We start from the raw sequence: 19,146 nt of genomic DNA on the forward strand, positions 1-19,146 counted from the left end.
TTATTTTACGTCACTCGACTTAAATTAATTTATTTGATATCAGAACTCTAATTAAGTTGTGCATGGTTTTAATTGTTTGTTAAAATACTCTTGTTTACATAATTAGGCATAACGGTACAACAATTTAAGATATCCGTTAGATAGGTTTGAATTTTAATAAATATTAGTCGACCTACAAACAAACACACAACAAATACGGTCAACAATACCACGCGAAACCAATACAGACAATGTAAATCATCGATGTTAAAAAACAGTTGCGTCTTGAATTTCGTGTCCCGCGGTGATCTGTACGATCAATGCAGCACGGTTAGGAACAACATAAACCCTTTGAAATAAGTCATACACGGCAGGGACCGTAAAAAAGACTAAATTAAGTAAGTCGACAGGATTGCTCGGCGCCAGCAACATACGCATACCACGTACGTTTTAAAATTGTAACGCGGTCACCTCGCTCGACGCTCGGATCGGCTCGTCGGTGTCCGGGTTCGAGAGGAGGGGAGACTCAAGCTTACGAGAACACAGTGTAGGTAGAAAAGATAGTTTATTTTAGTTAGAAGCAGATATACATAAAGCAGCGTGCAGGGCCAGGCGATGTCGGTCAGCGTGCGGTAGGCAGAAAGCTGGTGTCAGGCGTGGGGCGACGTGCAGAGGGCATGCAAAACGGCGGGCGCGAAGCGGTACGCGGCGAGAAACGCAAGGCGGCAGCGCAAAGTGGACGCGGCTTAATTTCTACGGCGGTTTTATTTACAGGCGAGCTTAATATTACGGCGCGGTTATAACTAGCAGACTCTTAAGACTAGCAGGCTTATTCCCAGCGGATTTATCACTAGACAGGTCTTATAACTAGCGCGATTAGAACTAGCGAACTTATAGCTAACGGGCTTAAGACTACGGCGCGATATCTACAGGCGGCTTATTGACTATCGCGTTTATAGCTATCGGACTTATATCTATCATGCGGCAAATATCTACAGCGCGGTCTGTACATGCACTTATAAGCTACTGTCAGGTTAGGCGGCTAGGTATTGCCGGCAGGCTCGAGTGTCACGTCGAGCACTGTCTGAGCAACGGAAGTCGGTTCAGCCCGACAGAGCCAAGTACAGCCTTGGCCCCAGGTAGAGGCAGAAGCCGGTGCAACTCGGCGGAGTCGAGGGCAACCTCGACTCCAGGAACGGTGTAGGCAGGAGCCGGTCCAACCCGGCGGGGTCGAGGGCAGCCTCGACTCCAGGTAGAGCGTGTCGGTACAACCCGACGGAACTGAGTTCACCCTCAGCCCCAAGAGGTAGTCAGTAGTGGTGAGATCGGTATCAGGAGCAGATCAGGATAGGATCTGGTCTCGATGTCTCGGCCGGCCGGGCTTATATACCCGGCCGGTGGCCCCCACTGTGTGCCGTCGGTCGGGCGGTAGGAGTCGGTATCATGTGGAGACCCCGTGAGAGAGATAGAGCGTGCCGGTGAGCGAAAGCGCATGTCGAGAGGGATAGCGTATATTAAGAGTGAGATCGCATGCGTGCGGCAAGCAAGATGGCGGTAGCGGGACAGGTAAAGCTGGGTGAAATAAGCGAGTCGTGCGGGTGTATGTATATATATATATGTATATTTAGCCGGTAGTAACAGCCCTGCCGTTATATGTCGGCTCGATATATATATATATATATATATATATATATATATATACTAACAAAATTATTTGCATTTTTAATTGTAAGAATTGATCCATGTATAACATACTCTTAATTATAATTGTAATAGATGCTGAAGAAGGTCCAAACCCTCGGACCGAAACGTACAATAAACATTTCAAACAAACTACAATATAATCGCGTAATGATTACGGCGCTAAGCTCTCAATAAGCCCTTCCTTCCGCATTATACTTGGATATCAGAGCTTCATTGCACTAATTTCTTAAAAAATTCAAAATTTTATAAAAAATGAACCCTTTCAACGATTCTCACCAAATTCAATCCCAACCATCCTTTAATAATAATCTATCCATGTAAAAAGTTTAACCTGATATTTCAAAATTTGTGAAAGTTACAACGTATACCAAGCATTTTTAAAAAATTCAAAATTTTATAAAAATGAACTTTTTCACCGATTCTCATTAGATTCAATACCAACCATCCTTTAATAATATTTCATTCATGTAAAAAGATTCAACTAGATATATCAAAAATTCCGGAAATTAGCGGTGGCACAACAAATCGCGTACATACACACGCCCGGCCGCCCGCCCGCCCGCACGCACGCCCGCCCACACGTACGCTCACCCGCACTCCCGCCCGCACGCACGCATGCACGCACGCACGCACGCACGCACGCACGCACACATAATGTTAAAATTAAACATCTTTTACAGAAAAATTTCTAATATTAAAAGTGCACAATTAACAATTTTTGTTGATTGTTTTATATTGGATATTTTTATACAAATTATCAAAACGTAAAAGAAGACAGTTAAGATGGTAATAGAAGGTGGTATGTGAGACCTATAAACCAAGTAAGGTACAAATACGGGGATTTGACACACTTTTTCAAGATCTAAAAAATGATGAAAATTTATTTTTTCGTTACACGAGAATGACTTTACCATTGTTTAATAAACTGGTTCGATTAACTAAACCTTATTTAACAAAAACTAGTTATTGAGCATTTCCTGCAGAACAAAGACTGGTAATAGTGTTAAGGTAATTTAACAATTTTCTTATTTGCGCTTCAAAAGATTTTATCTTCTAAAATACAATAAAATACAAATTTTATGAAAGTAACAAAAATAGGCTCTGAGAGTGAGGTAAAAAACTATTAATTAAATTATTAAAAAGTCAATTATTCTAAGCCAGTTGCAGATATAAATCTAATGGCATTAATTATTTGTACACCGCTTGTGAAAGATACGTAAACTTTTGTCAAATATGAAAAATATTAACTTCAAAATTGCCGACAATAATTGATTATCTCACTCGGAACATATTTTGATAGTAATCTTATTATAATCAATAATAATAACATGTGTCGTAACTCAAAATCAAATAACGTAATTACGACCTATAAAAGTAAAAAAGGAGCCCAGCGCCAATTCAGTACTTTGTAAACTGTTGCGCGCGCTCCCAAAACCGCGATTAAATGCAAGATATGCAATTTGTTGGAATATGCAAGTAAGACATCGCGACCTAATACCGAAAAACCACCTACTTTCGGATCATAAAAAGAGAGGTAACGAATACCTCGAGGCCGTATTCCGAAACTAAGTGGTGACGCGTGTACTTGAAGAAACTGTGAGATTCTGCAAGCGCCGACACTGTTACATCGCCGAAGCATCACCGAACCGAACTTTACGATACGTAAGCTGTACAAATAAATCTCTTTGCACGGAATCTTTGCCTCGTGTTTTTCGACACTCGGAGTCCCTACTCCTAGGACGAGCCGAACCCTTGGATCATCCCCAAAATTCCCGTTGTACCCGGAGAGGCACAACACATGGATATCGTAATAAAATTTTTTTTTTCAGATATCTTGCTACTGGAGATTTTCCCTTATCTATTGCTCTATCATTTCAAATTGGTGAGTCGACAGTACGTATGTTAATTAAAGAAATATACCAAGTTTTAATAAATGTATTAGAATCAATATATTTATCACAACCAAATGAAGAAGAATGGAAATCTTATTACTGAAGGCTTTTGGGAAAGATGGAATGTGCCAAATTGTGTGAGGGCAGTAGATGGAAAACATATTACCTTGCAATGGCCCCCAAATTCAGGAAGCCTTTTTTTTAATTATAAAAAATATAGTATTGTCTTGATGACAGTATCAAATCATTTATATAGATTTACATTAGTAGATGTTGGAGAAAATCTGAAAAACAAAAAATTAAATCTACCAAAGAGGACTTTTGAATTACCTGGCAGTCAGGACCGTACACCAATTTTTTTATTAGCAGATGATGCTTTTTCACTAAGTACCAGAATTATGAAGCTATATACAGGAAGAAATTTAGACGAAAAACAAAAAATGTGCAATTATAGGTTTTCTCGAGCTAGGCGAACAGTTGAAAGCGCCTTTGGGATATTTTCGAATAGATGGAGAATATTTCGACACTCCATTTAATAAAGCCCTTACGCTGTCGCCTAAATTTCCTATATTCACATTTCCTTCCCTTAAATACATTAGCCCTTCCAACCTTATTTCCAAATCCTTGTATTTCTTATTATATCTAGCTTCCCTAATTTTATTATTCTCTAATTGTCTCTGCACTTCCCTGTCCCTATTTCTGAGCTCCTCACTTATATCAATTCCTTCCTCTCTTAAAATTTCTAATGCTTCAATACCCCACCCATTTTTATTATAATATTTTTCTCTCTCCCTACTATACATATTCCCCCCTCTATTTACTTCTTTTTCCATCCAACACTTTTTTACCCATCTACTTTCTTCCATACCTCTTATCTTTTCCTCATATCTCCTAGCTCTTATACCCCACTCTATCCTTAATTTGTTTAAACCTAATTCTCTCGACATTAAATACCTTGGCGTACAGAATTCTAACCTGAATAACCATCTTACGTAATCTAACATCACTCTTTTTAATTCCTTCTTCTCCTCCCAACCCCATATTTTCACTCCGTGCGACATTGCACTCTGCACCAGATACCTAAATAAACCCAACCTTCTTGTAAAATCATCTCTACACATCCTTTCCCCCAAACCCCATGTTTTATTGGCTGCCAACCTTCCCTTATTATATAAATCCGTTATGTGTTCTTTATAATTTCCATTATTATTGAACACAAAACCAAAATACTTGAAAATCTTTACCTCCTCTATATCTTTCCCTTCCCATTTCCATGGCTCTTTCTTTTTCCTATTTCCTCTGTTAAAAACCATCACCTTTGTTTTTTCGGTACATAATATCATTTTCTTTTCTTTAAAAATCTCTTTACTGTCTGCAACATATCCATCAGTGCCTCTTTATTCTTTGCTATAAAAACCATATCATCCGCATACTCTAAGGACCATAGCCTATTTCTACTTACTCTTATACCCCCAATATTACGCCTTTCTAACTCCTTTCCTATCTCCGCTACATACAAGTTGAACAGCAGCGGACTCATCACACAACCTTGCCTTACTCCCTTTGTTGTAAAAAACTTCTCAGTGATTTCTTCTTTTACCCTTACTGCTACCTCCGTTTCTTCATATATCCTTTCCATCTTCCAGACGAGGTCCTTTGCGACTCCTTTCTCCCTTAATCCTTTCCACAATTGTTCCCTTTCCACATTATCGAAGGCTGCTTTCAGGTTTACAAACATAGCACAAACCTTTCCTTCCTTGTTTCCTTTTTCTCTCTCCCTCTGGACAATATGATTCAATACAAAGATATTATCTATTGTAGACTTTCTCTTCTGAATCCTGCCTGGCTTTCCGGTAGCAAACTCAGTCTGTCTGTTTCGTCTTCAAGTCTGTTCCTCAAAATCTCAGCATATATCTTATAAGCCGAGCACAGCAAAAATATGCCTCTATAGTTACCAGCCTTATTAATGTCACCCCTCTTATACAATGGGACAATTATTGACATTTTCCAGTCCTTGGGTATATGGGAGTGGTGCACTTGGACACAGTATAATTGGACACGGTGCAAATGGACACGTTACAAATGGACACGAGATTTTGCACACGGTTCAATTGGACACAGTGCATTTGGACACAGTAATTTTGGATACAGTAGCTTTTGGACACATAAGAAAATACGCATCGTTTACTTGGACACCGCTCACTTGGACACTGTTCATTTGGACACCGTTCGTTTGGACACAGAAAGATGCGCACCGTTCATTTGGACACCGTTCGTTTGGACACCGTTATTTGCCCACCGTTCGTTTGGACACTGTTAATTTGCCCATCGTTCGTTTGGACACCGTTCATTTGCCCACTGTTCGTTTGGACACCGTTCATTTGCCCACCGTTCGTTTGGACATCGTTCATTTGCCCACCGTTCGTTTGGACACCGTTCGTTTGGACACCAAAATTTGATTTAAGTTATACGACGTAATCTACACCAAATTTTTGTTTTAAATAAGAAATAGGTTTGGGTTAGGTTATATCTTCCGGAAGTGGAGCCCCCCCGCAGGGGGGGCGAAACCCACTGTATCCATGCATGACATCCAAATATGCGAAAGGCTAAACAAAGTGCTAAAAGCAATGTAAAATTAATGACATCAGTATCAGAGATATATAAGTATGAATATATTTTATTTTGACAGATATTATAACCTTCAAATGTATCTCCTTTTCACGATTTCATATTTTACATAGATTTACCAGTTTAAAGTGTTATAAGAATACTGATTATATTTTCCCAAAATGATTTTTATTTCTCTCCATCTGTTACATATTCAAACAAACAGTGCGCATGTTTCTGTGTACAAATGAACGGTGTCGAAACGAACGGTGGGCAAATGAACGGTGTTCAAACGAACGGTGGGCAAATGAACGGTGTCCAAACGAACAGTGGGCAAATGAACGGTGTCCAAACGAACGGTGGGCAAATGAACGGTGTCCAAACGAACGGTGAGCAAATAACGGTGTCCAAACGAACGGTGTCCAAATGAACGGTGCGCATCTTTCTGTGTCCAAACGAACGGTGTCCAAATGAACAGTGTCCAATTGAGTGGTGTCCAAGTAAACGATGCGTATTTTCTTATGTGTCCAAAAGCTACTGTATCCAAAATTACTGTGTCCAAATGCACTGTGTCCAATTGAACCGTGTGCACAATCTCGTGTCCATTTGTAACGTGTCCATTTGCACCGTGTCCAATTGTACTGTGTCCAAGTGAAGGCCACTCGGGTATATCCCTCTTTCCATATCTGCCTCAATATTTCCACTAGCCCTTTCTTCACTGCACCTCCTCCGAATTTCCAAGCTTCTATTGGTATTCCATCCACCCCTACTGCCTTCTTCATTTTCAACTTCCTAACCGCTTTACCAATTTCCTCTTTTTCCAGCTGTCCTTTTGTCCTCTCCTCTCGTATACTTTTAATTTCTCCTTCTTCTTCTGTTAACTCTCCCTTTCTGTGTCTCTTTACCTTCCAGTAACTCCCTCAAGTAGCTTCTCCACACTTCTTTACTTATCTCCGCTTCCTTCCAAGTCCTTTTCTTTCTTTCCCTATTTATAAATCTCCATACTTCCGTGGGGTTTCTTAAATTCTTCAACTCTTTTTCTTCTCTTTCCCTCTTCTCTCTTTGCTTCCTCTCTGCGAACTCTTTCAACTCCTTTCTTTCCTCCATATATTTCTCTTTACCTATTTTACCTTATCTCCATTTCTTATAAGATCTCCTCACCTCCCTCTTCTTTTTAGAGCATTGCCTATCCCACCAATCCTTTTGTCCTAACTCTATTTTTCTCTTCGCCACCTTTTTCCTTATCATTGCTACCTGAACCATGCCTTTAAGCTTGTCCCATTTCTCTTCAATTGTTCCTTGGCTATTCTCCTCCTATGTTAACTTTTCCACATTTTCTTTATACATTTGTACAGATTCCTCATTCCAGCATATCTTTCAGATCTCCTCCTCCTCTTCTTTAGCCTTTCTTTCTACATATGTCCTTCCTCTACCTCTTTCTTCTATCTTCAACGTTATTGGTAAGTGATCTGAGTCCACTCTGTCATCAACCCTGAAATCCTCTATTCTATCTATCGCATTTTCAATACAAAAAACATAATCAATTACTGTACAATCTCTAGCACCTACATATGTAAACTCTCCTTCCCAGTCACCTTCTGTCATATCATTTAACACCTGCCATCCTTTGCCATAAAATAGTCAATCATATTGTAGCCGCGCCTTCGATTTACACGTCCACATTAACAGAATTTATTTGTTTCGCCGATCGGAGAGATAGGACGTAATTGATTTGTCCGGGTTTAGTTTGTTGAACAGTATTTATTGCTTTCGACACCAACTCCCGGACCGTCTTAAGTAATCGCACGCGACAGCAAGATATGAGCGGACACGCGAATTATCGTTTAATTATAACTTTATGAGCGTTAGGCGTTCGGTGTGCTCCCGGTGAATGCTTGCGACGAAGTGTCTTAACGAAAAACCTTCTCTGCGATCCACGTACAATAGTCCTGGTTGATACGGGTACTACAAAAAAGGAGGAATTTCGATCGTTCGATTCCGAGAGCCAATCGGCTATCGACAACGAGGTGTTTGTCAGAATCGAACGATACGAAGAAACCGCAAACACGGAATGAAAACAAGGCTTCGCACGTAACGTCTCGCTTTAGAACGTTCGAGAAACAAAATTAATAATATAGTTTATAAAACGCTTACTTTCTTGAACATCCCGCTCGCCTCGTATACCGGGTAGGTTACGAAATAACTGGTTAAATCCTACCACCATAATCGATACACGGCATCTTAATGATAATTCTCGATCAGACGGTCCGAAGAGCTCTACAGCAAATTTTTCAACATACAATAATAGGAAAAGAGTACAGATAAAGATCGTCGGTGATTCAATCGAAATACATGAATTAACCTAATCAGGAAATCTTAGCATAGGGTTATTTACATAAGCGTTCTTAGAATAGATATATGTACATATACAGCGTGACGATAATTAAAGTCAAACTTAATTATTAACGCATAAAGAAAACGCAAATTAATTTAAGAGCCAGTGTCACTTGATATCGGTAGCTGACAGATCTGCGTTATTGGTCGCTTTAGAGTGGTTTTGGCAGTACGCAATGTAACTACTCGGACATGCCCATCCGATCCCGGATGTACGTCTAATATTCGGGCAAGTTCCCATTTCGAAGGAGGTGCCAAATTATTTTTCAACAATACCAGCTCGTTAATTTTGAGCTCCGGTTTGTTTTCTCGCCATTTACTCCTTTGTTGCAATGTATGCAAATAATCAGAAGACCAAGAACGCCAGATCTGCTCTAAAATCGCACGCACTTGCTGCCATCGAGACAGCCGATTCGAATCGATATCTAAAACAGATTCTTCAGGCGGACTTACTAACGGGCGACCGACTAAAAAATGACCCGGAGTTAACGCGGAAAAGTCATTCGGATCATCATGTAACGCGGAAATCGGGCGGGAATTTAGGCAAGCCTCGATTTGACACAGCAGCGTAGCGAACTCGATCTGCGATAATGTTCGGGAACCAATCGCTCGTTTCAAATGAAACTTTAATCCTTTGACACCGGCTTCCCAAAGTCCGCCGAAATGCGGAGCAGAGGGAGGTATAAAATGCCATTTTACGTTATCATTAGCTATAGCGTCTTGTATTTGAGGGTCGGCGACAAGTCGCTGAAAGGTAGTGTTTAATTCGCGGTCCGCGCCTTGAAAATTAGTGCCGTTGTCACTGTACATGTCGGATGGAAGACCGCGACGGCTTGCAAATCTCCGAAAGGCGGAGAGAAAACCGTTAGTAGCGTTATCATCTACGTATTCTAAATGGACGGCCTTTGTCGAGAGACAAATAAAAACGGCAACATAATATTTTTTGGATCGTTGACCGCGGCCGACTGACGGAATAATATTCATCGGCCCGGCGTAATCGACGCCTGTGTGCGAGAACGGAGCCGAAGGCGTGACGCGGGGCTGGGGGAGATTCCCCATCAGCTGTTGCGAGGTACGTGCGCGTTCGCGTACGCACTTTACACAACTACGTATAAGAGATTTTACACTGGTGCGCGCTGAAATTATCCAATAATTTTGGCGTAAAATTCTTAACATCAATTGAGTGCCTCCATGAAGAGAGGCTTTATGAGCTTGAGCGATTAATAAATCCGAAACTCGATGTTTCGGTAAAATTATAGGGTGCCGTTCATCATAACTGAGTGACAAATGGTCAATCCGCCCGCCAAGGCGAATCAATTTATCTTTCCCGAGAAAGGGGTAAAGCGATAACAAAGAACTGGTTCTTGGCAGTAAACTTTTATCGTTTAACGCTTGAATTTCGGATGGAAAATGGCGTTGTTGCACGTAACGGAGCCAAAACAAGGAAGCTTCTTTGAGCTCGGCAGCGGACAAGCACGTCGTATTCACGCTCGCATTGGTCGCGCGACATTTTAGATTATTAATAAAACGTTGCACGCGTGCCGTGACTCGAATTAACTTCTTCCATGTAGAGACTTCGTTCGGTAATTGCCACTCCAGAATATGTTGAGCATGACAAACGATCGTATTTCGCGTTTCGGTTTCGATTATCTGACGATCGGCCTCAAGTTGATCTTTTAATTTATCATGGATCGGCCACGCGGTAGAAGGGAAACTCAACCAGGCAGGTCCGGCCCACCAAAGTTCGAAATCGCGGAGTTCAGCGGGTGACAAACCTCGCGACGCGCAATCCGCTGGATTTTCTTTAGATGGGACGTGATTCCATTTAATCGACGGCAGCCGAGTTTGTACTTCCGATACGCGATTCGCCACATAAGTAGTCCATCTTGATGGATGGCCTCGTAACCATGCGAGCGCGACCGAAGAATCTGTCCATCCGTACGTTGGAATATGCTGCAAATTTAACGATTTTTGCGCGAATTCTAGCAATCGAGTTAATAAGACTATGGCATTTAATTCTAGACGCGGCACGGTAATCGTTTTAATCGGCGCTACCTTTGATTTTGCGGTTATTAAGACTACTGAAAACTCGCTGAGCGATCGGAGAATTCTTAAATAAACGACAGCGGCGTACGCGCGATTAGACGCGTCGGCGAATCCGTGCAACTCGATAGCCAAATTTTCCGGATGCATTCCAGTCCATCGCGGAATGCGAATTTCTTTTAAATTTATGAATTCCGCACAATAATTTTTCCAGGGCTCTAATAAGTCCGCCGCGATAGGAGAATCCCAATCGAGTTTTCTTAGCCACAGTTCTTGAATCATAATTTTCGCGGTGATTATTACTGGAGAAACCCATCCCAGTGGATCGAAGAATTTTGCGATAAATGATAGTATCAAACGTTTCGTATTCATATTGACCGAAGGTGACTCGATTTGAAAACGAAACGAATCTTCTCGTGGTATCCACTCAAGTCCGAGCACCTTAAGCGTATCATCCTTATCGAATGTACGAGCGATAGCGAGTTCATGCTCTCCCGGAGGAATGTCTGTTAATAATTCTATAGAATTGGCAGCCCATTTGCGTAAATGAAAACCGCCTCGTGCCATCAATTTCGTAAGCTGATCGCGACTTTCCTTTAGCGATGGAACTTCATCGGCGCCAAATAGAACGTCGTCGACGTAAATAAAATCTTGTACTATTGTTTGTGCTTTTGGAAAGGAATGACCTTCGTCGATAGCTAATTGATTGATAACGCGCATGGCTAAATACGGAGCTGGAGCAGTACCGTATGTAACTGTAAGCAATCGATAAGATTGTATCGGAGAATTAATCTTAGATCGCCAAAAAATCCGCAAAAAATCGACATCGTCTCGATGAACGCGGATCTGTCGAAACATCTTTTCGATATCGGCGGTGTACACATAACGAAATTGACGCCAACGAAGGATAATTGAGGACAAATCGCGTTGTAATTTAGGCCCGGTCATTAAATGATTATTTAATGTAGAACCATTGCTCGTTTTGCACGACGCGTTAAATACTACGCGAAGTTTCGTCGTGCTGCTAGACTCGCGTAGTACCGGATGATGCGGTATATACACTGCTTGGTTAAGCGTCGGATTTTCGTCGGAGACAGATTCCATATGACCCATAGATTTATATTCATTTAAGAAAGAATGATAGGGTTTCGCGAGATCCGGATTTTTTCGTAGGCGTTGTTCTAATTTCGAATAAAGAAGCGCGGCAGTTTCGCGCGAAGCTCCTATATCGAGCGGAGGGTTGGTTTTAAATGGTAACCGTATTATATAGCGGCCGTCTTCGGCACGCTGATGTGTTTCGATAAAATGTTGTTCGCATTTTTTATCTTCTTCCGACAGCTGAAGTTCGGAAGAAATTTCCTCGATCTCCCAAAATTTTTGAAGGAGAGAATCGAGCGAAGGAATTGTTACGCAATTTAATGAAGTCGCGGAATCGGTAATTGAATTAGAAGTGCCGGTAGGACCGGATAATATCCATCCTAAAGCAGTAAGCTGGGCCGTCGGAGTTCCGGTCGGACCATGTTTTACCTTTTGCTTTAATAACGATCCATATAAATCTGATCCGATGAGCAGATGGATCGGATGATTGCTAAACGGATCCGGATCCGCGAGAGATAATTTCCGTAAATGCGGCCAATAATCTACGGTTTTAGTCTTTGAGCCAGCGTATGACGTAATTTTTTGATATACGAAAGCAGTCAAAGAAAAGGTTGAGGAACCTCGCCCATTACAAGACTCGAGAGTAAGAGACACCTGAGATTTCGCTACGCCACTGTATCGTTCGCCGAAACACTGTACGTGGAGGCTCGCGCGGGAACGTTTCGTGCGCATAGTTTGACACAACGATTCCGAGATAAAGCTAACAGCCGAGCCTTGATCTAATAACGCACGAACTTTAAATTTACGTCCTTCGATGGTACGAAGTATTACCCATGCGGTGGCTAGTAACACGTTCGGCGGATTTTTCAGCGGCGAATGAATCGTTTGAACGGAAGCGACGGCGGTCTCGTTCTTTATCTCAGGGGCGGCTGAGCCGCTAGGTTGAGCGTTAAGTGCTTTGTTTTCCGAAACAGAATTTTCACGAATCTTCTGTACTGGTATATTCGAGTCACGATGCAAGAGCGTATGATGTGCTCGTCGGCACAAATTACAGCGTTTTTTGCTCTTGCAAGAGGTCGGGAAATGGCCGACCTTTAAACAATTAAAGCAACATTTGTGTGATTTGAGAAACTGAGTTCTCTGTTCGACGGATTTACGCTTAAACTCGTCGCATAACATCAAATTATGATTGCCGGAACAATTCAAACATTTTTCGGTGGCTACGTTATTCACCGAGGCCCGATTAGAGCCTTTATTTTTATGAGACGAAGTATCGGCATTTAACTTAGAATGATCGGTTAGTCCTCGAATTCGCAGCGTCATAAAATCTCGAATCTCTTCATACGTCGGAGATGCGGTTGATTTACCGCGTTGCAGATTCCACTCATTACGTGTGCGTGGACTAAATTTTTGCGAAACAATATAGACTAATAAGTCATCCCATTTTTCAACAGGTCTGCCTAAATTTGTTAACGCGGCTAATGACGCGGCAACGGTATCGCGTAAACCTTTGAGTTCGACAGCGGATTCCGTTTTCATAATAGGCAAATCAGCGAAAGCATGAATATGCGCATGAATAATCGCGTTTTGATTATCGTACTCTTCAATAAGTAATTTCCACGCACCATCGTAATTTGCGTCTGCAATCTTAACATGATTAATTAATACAGCGGCTTCGCCCGTGACACTGGCTTTTAAATAATGTAATTTCTGCGTATTCGACAGCGATTCTTTCGAGGCGACGAGCGATTCGAATATTCCGCGGAAGTTTTCCCATTCCGCGAAATTACCGGAAAATTTCGGCAACGGGATGCGTGGTAATTGCAATGAAACCGTACCAGACAATTCGCGAGAAGAAATGTCGCTTACCGTTGATGCCGCATTTGGGTCGCACCGGGAGAATTTACCTATCACGTCTGCGAGGTAGTCCGCCGCTTCGTGGTAGACGTCCTCGGCCGTAAAGAATTCCTCCTCGGTGAAGTATGGGACTGTACGCTGTTCGTCGGCCGTTGCTATTTGCTGAAGCTGGACGTTGAGACGTTGACACCTTTCCCATAATGTCTCCAAGGCGTCCAGTCGACTCTTCGCCTTGTATTGCGTGACGTTGGCCTTGCCCATTTTCTTAAAGTTGGGGAACACTCGCTTCATCGAGCTTATTGTAATAGATTGCTCGATGAGGAGGCCCTGCAGCGAGTCCGTCATGACGGTAGGCCGATAAGATGAAGCCTTTCAGCAACAATTTACCACCTGGTGGTTGTAGAGATGCTGAAGCGTGACGACTGGTCCGTCGCACGCGGATGTGCGAAGACGCACTATAATTTTCACTTAACCGTGCCGCGCGCTAAAGCGTGCGACAACTATGTGTGACTGCGGATTACGCAGGTCGCACTCTGAGGTGCGAAGTGCTAAAGAGCACAAAGATTGCACTTAAGCTGTGCAAAGCGCTAAGAAGCACGAGATTTGCGCGGCACTGCGGATTACGCAGGACGCACTTTGATGTGCGGAGTGCTAAAGAGCACAAAGATTGCACTTAAGCTGTGCAAAGCGCTAAGAAGCGCGAGATTTGCGCGGCACTGCGGATTACGCAGGGCGCAAATAATGATGATACGTTGTGCTTAAGAGCACAACTTTAATAATGCAAAGGGATGCAAAGTTGACTTCGCGCACTTTATTTTCCCGGAAGTCCTTTCAACGCACTCGCGTTATTATTTACGGCAGCGGAATGCGGATAGATGTTTTGATATCGCGCACCGTCTCCGTCTCGCGATAGTTTTTATAAGTGCTGTTACCTTAGCGTGTCAGCGTTCTCACTCGCACTCCGCGAACTGATTACCGGATCACTATCTGTTTTTCCAAAATCCGGCTCGAAGGACCATTTAATGTAGCCGCGCCTTCGATTTACACGTCCACATTAACTGAATTTATTTGTTTCGCCGATCGGAGAGATAGGACGTAATTGATTTGTCCGGGTTTAGTTTGTTGAACAGTATTTATTGCTTTCGACACCAACTCCCGGACCGTCTTAGGTAATCGCACGCGACAGCAAGATATGAGCGGACACGCGAATTATCGTTTAATTATAACTTTATGAGCGTTAGGCGTTCGGTGTGCTCCCGGTGAATGCTTGCGACGAAGTGTCTTAACGAAAAACCTTCTCTGCGATCCACGTACAATAGTCCTGGTTGATACGGGTACTACAAAAAAGGAGGAATTTCGATCGTTCGATTCCGAGAGCCAATCGGCTATCGACAACGAGGTGTTTGTCAGAATCGAGCGATACGAAGAAACCGCAAACACGGAATGAAAACAAGGCTTCGCACGTAACGTCTCGCTTTAGAACGTTCGAGAAACAAAATTAATAATATAGTTTATAAAACGCTTACTTTCTTGAACACATATTCTTCCCTCCGTTACCTACCAATTTATCTTTACTCTTCCAATCAAACCCTCCCACCTCTTCTTCATACCCACCCAATTCGCCTATTCTAATATTAAAATCACCCCCTATGATTGTTTGTTCCCCTTCTTTTCTTTCTAACCACTTGTCTAATTTCTTTTCTAGAGTGTTTCAGCACTTCTTATTATATACAGATATAATAAATAACCTTTCTTTTCCCTCATTAATTTCTGATATCATGAACTCCTGCTCCTTATCCCCCATTATTCTATCCACATTACTTCCCCAATCCCTCCTCTTTCCTAAAATAAAACCACCCATTGCCCTTCCTCTTCTTTTCTCCTTTACCGCATATCTACATCCCCAGACATGTGTATTTGGCAACCTACCCTTTAACTTCTCCCAGCTTTTTTCATCTATCCATGTTTCACTTAAACTGACAAAATCAAAATTCCTAATATACCGCCAAAAATCTATTTCTTTATTTCCTACCCCTGCAACATTCCAAAATAAAATATTTCTACCTACAGTTTCCTTTTCCCCCTCTTTGCCCTTCTCTTCCGCTTCTTGGCTTAAGCAATATTCGATCCCCCCCTATTGCCTCTCCCACCGCCTTTACCTTCCTATCACTACACTCTGTTTCCTCATAATCTTTGTCTAAAGCCTTTTCTACCTTTGCCCACATTTTCCATTCCCCTTTTATTCTAACTCTCGCATATCCTGTTTTCACATCTTCCCCCTTGTTTTTCTGTTTTTTCACCCATTTACCTATTTTCTCTTGTCTCTTTCTCTCCTCCCACGTTAAATTATTTTCAATAAAAATCCTTCCTCCTTTTAACTTATTTTTATTATACATCACCTTCCTCTTGTCCTCGATCCCTTCTAACTTAACTATTATCATAGGCCCACTTATTTTAACATCAACCACTTCACACTCTATTTCTATTTTATCCTTTAAAAATTCTCCCACTTTCTCTTATCTTTATCTATTTCTTTTATGTCAATCCCTTTAATCACTATATTATTTTTCCTTTCTTCCCTTTCTTTATCTAATACCATTTTTCTTATACTTTCTACCTCCTTACTACTTAACCTTTCATCACTTATTATCGATCCATAAGAACCGTAAAAACTACTTTTTCTACTTCTACTTCCCTTGCTGTCTCCCTCACTTTCCTCCGATAAATTCGTCCCTTCTTCTAAATTTCCATATCCTCTCTTCATTATTTCCATACCTTTTTTTATTTTTTTCTAACCTCTCCTCTATTCTTATCATTCTAGCCCCTCAAACTAACTCTTTTCTTTCTATGCTGCTTATTCCCTCCGTTAAACTTTCCTTTATATTTTTAATCTCCTTTAATTCCTCCCTTATCAATTCCCTCTCTTTTCTTAACTCTTTTAACACATTAGTTTCATCCATATCCCCCTTAAGTGCAAACGTTACCTTTCTTTTTACCGTACCTTTTTTACCATCCTCCAATGGGTTTCCATTCTTGCAAATACCTTCCTTACCAACTCTTGCCGTACCTTCCTTCTTATACATTGGCAGTTTCGACATTCTAACCTCAATCCTTTGTCGTTCCCTTTCCTGCCCTATTACGGCCAAACTATTGTTCCTCTACACCTGCCTTCCCTCACCCTGTTTCCTTCCTATTCACTTATTTTATCTTACCTTACAAAAACACTTCTCTTACTCCCTGTACTTATAAATTTTAACTTAAACTAAAGCACGCATTCAGCATCCGCTCACTCACACGCCCTCTAACCAAGTCCTACAGATAATAATATATAACTATTTTAAATTTTGATACATTTACAAATATCTTAAATATTAATAATGAATATATGAAATAAATAAATAATATTAATTAAATTAATAATATTTTAAAACATTTTTATAATTTTAACAAATGTAAATTAAAATATTAAACTACATGTTTTTAATCTGTTAATTCAGATTATATTTTTTAAAATAAAACACTATCTTTTTAATCAGATAAATCATGTCATTTTTCTGTATAAAGAAAATGCAATGGATGTCTTTACCAGAAAATTTAGATTATGATGAAACCGTATCATCTGCTTCGAAACAAAGAGATACGCTGTGTAAATATTTTATATCAACTGCAGGAGAAGTCCCATGGCAATATGATTATGTGCAAAGAAGTGCATATGGTGAAAATGTTTAACAAAAAATGATTTATACGTACGTATATAACTTTCAATTATTTATTAAACCTTATTCTTTCTAACAAAACATCAGTATAAAAGAAGATAACAAGATACTCAAAAACTACAATACAATACTTTAATAGCGTATTCTAGAGAGATCTCAATTTGAGGAGAACAAATGTAATATGAAAAGTCGAGATCTTAATAGTTTTTGTATTATAAATAGTTGAATAGTTTGCCAATGATGCCGTATAGATTTTGCACACTCAAGTCCTCAACTATATGTAAAAACTATGTACATATCGATATGTTATCTATATATATATTATATATATGTTATATATATTATCTCTTACAGATTTTTCCAGATGAATTGATATTAATTGTCACTGTCCAACTAATTTTTTATCTTTTGTTTTCTTGAGGTATTGTGTATACTGCAACGATCTGCTGTAATTGACAAGTTTTACTAACGATAAATTTTAATTATTAAGCAAAGCATTTATTGATTAAGTATTGTGGCGAGACGTTATGGCCCCTAGGGATAATCACTAGCGCCACATGGAGGCGACACCTCCGCCCGATTCCGGAGAGAACGTGAGAGACGACTCTAGGGAGTTTCTTTTTCTTCCTCTCCGAGACAGGGTACACGACGGATCATCACGTTTCTTGTTCGGCGTAGTTTCGCATAAATGCCAAAGAATATATCCTACTTTGATTCGTGTATTAAAGTACAAAATAAAGTATTGTTACTGTTATACGCAACGTGTGTAAATCGATAACCACTACAGTATTATTTATTTTATTATTAAGCAAAGAATGTACCTAAACTATTACTTACTTATTTATTAATTACTTATTATTACTATTTATTAATGCTGACTGAAATTTCATTCAGTGTCGTTATTGTACCCAGTAAGCAATTTGATAACAAATTGTTGCCAAATTGGCATCAAATTCGCTCAAAACTTGGTAACAAATCCAGTGCCATCTGTGTCCGCATTAAGCTTGTGTTTTGGTGACAAAACCGAGCAAAGCTTGACATGATTTGACGTCAAATTGATGGCAAAAATCGAGCAAGATCTGCGCAAGACAATCTGATAGCAGATTGTCAGCAAAAACCGAACAAATTCTGCAGCTTTTGGCCATTCATATAAAAGTATATATTTAAATAGATTTAAAGCCTTAATCCTAAGTAACAAAATGATAAGTTTTGGTCATAAAATGACCATTAGATAATTAGACATTATATAAAATCATATATTAATATGTTAAAACATATAAGTAAATTCAAATAACTTAATTTATAAAATTAAAGATCTTTTTGGACAGAAATTGTTTGAATAAGTGAAAATCGAACAATTATCTGTCCGATTTGCCAAAAATCAATTCAATATCTGAATTTCCTGTATAAGAATTATGTCAAAAATTGAACTGATAGAAATATATATATTATAATATTATTAGAATTTTGTAGACTTTATATACACTCATGACAAGAATTTGAATACGAGTATAGATAATGAATAACGCGCCGCATAGCGATAAGCGACTGAACTATTTTATAATACTTTGTAATAAGCTGCAGATTTTGTTCGGTTTTTGCTGCCAATTTGCCATCAAATTGCGCACTCTAGATCCTGCTCAGTTTTTGCCGACAATCTGATGTCAGTCATGTCAGCAAGCTTTGCTCGGTTTCTGTCGCCAATTTGCTGTGTAGTTATGTTAGCAAGCTTTGCTTGATTCTTGGCGGCAATCTGCCAGCTTAATCGGTAATAACAACTCTTGTACCAAATTTGTAGCCTTTTTGCTGACAATAATTTGTAGCAAGCACTTGGCAATATCTGTTAGAACAGACCT

General features: G+C 40.3%; 1 pseudogene; it reads left to right on the top strand.

Moving 5' to 3' along the window:
- The first annotated feature begins 2,401 nt into the window (after window positions 1–2,401).
- LOC138938963 (uncharacterized) lies at window positions 2,402–17,303 on the top strand (annotated as a pseudogene).
- The last annotated feature ends 1,843 nt before the right edge of the window (window positions 17,304–19,146 follow it).

This window comes from Polyergus mexicanus, unplaced genomic scaffold (assembly GCF_030449975.1).
Source record: "Polyergus mexicanus isolate NDT 795.1 unplaced genomic scaffold, iyPolMexi1.0 SCAF_13, whole genome shotgun sequence".
In the NCBI taxonomy this organism is placed as follows: domain Eukaryota; kingdom Metazoa; phylum Arthropoda; class Insecta; order Hymenoptera; family Formicidae; genus Polyergus; species Polyergus mexicanus.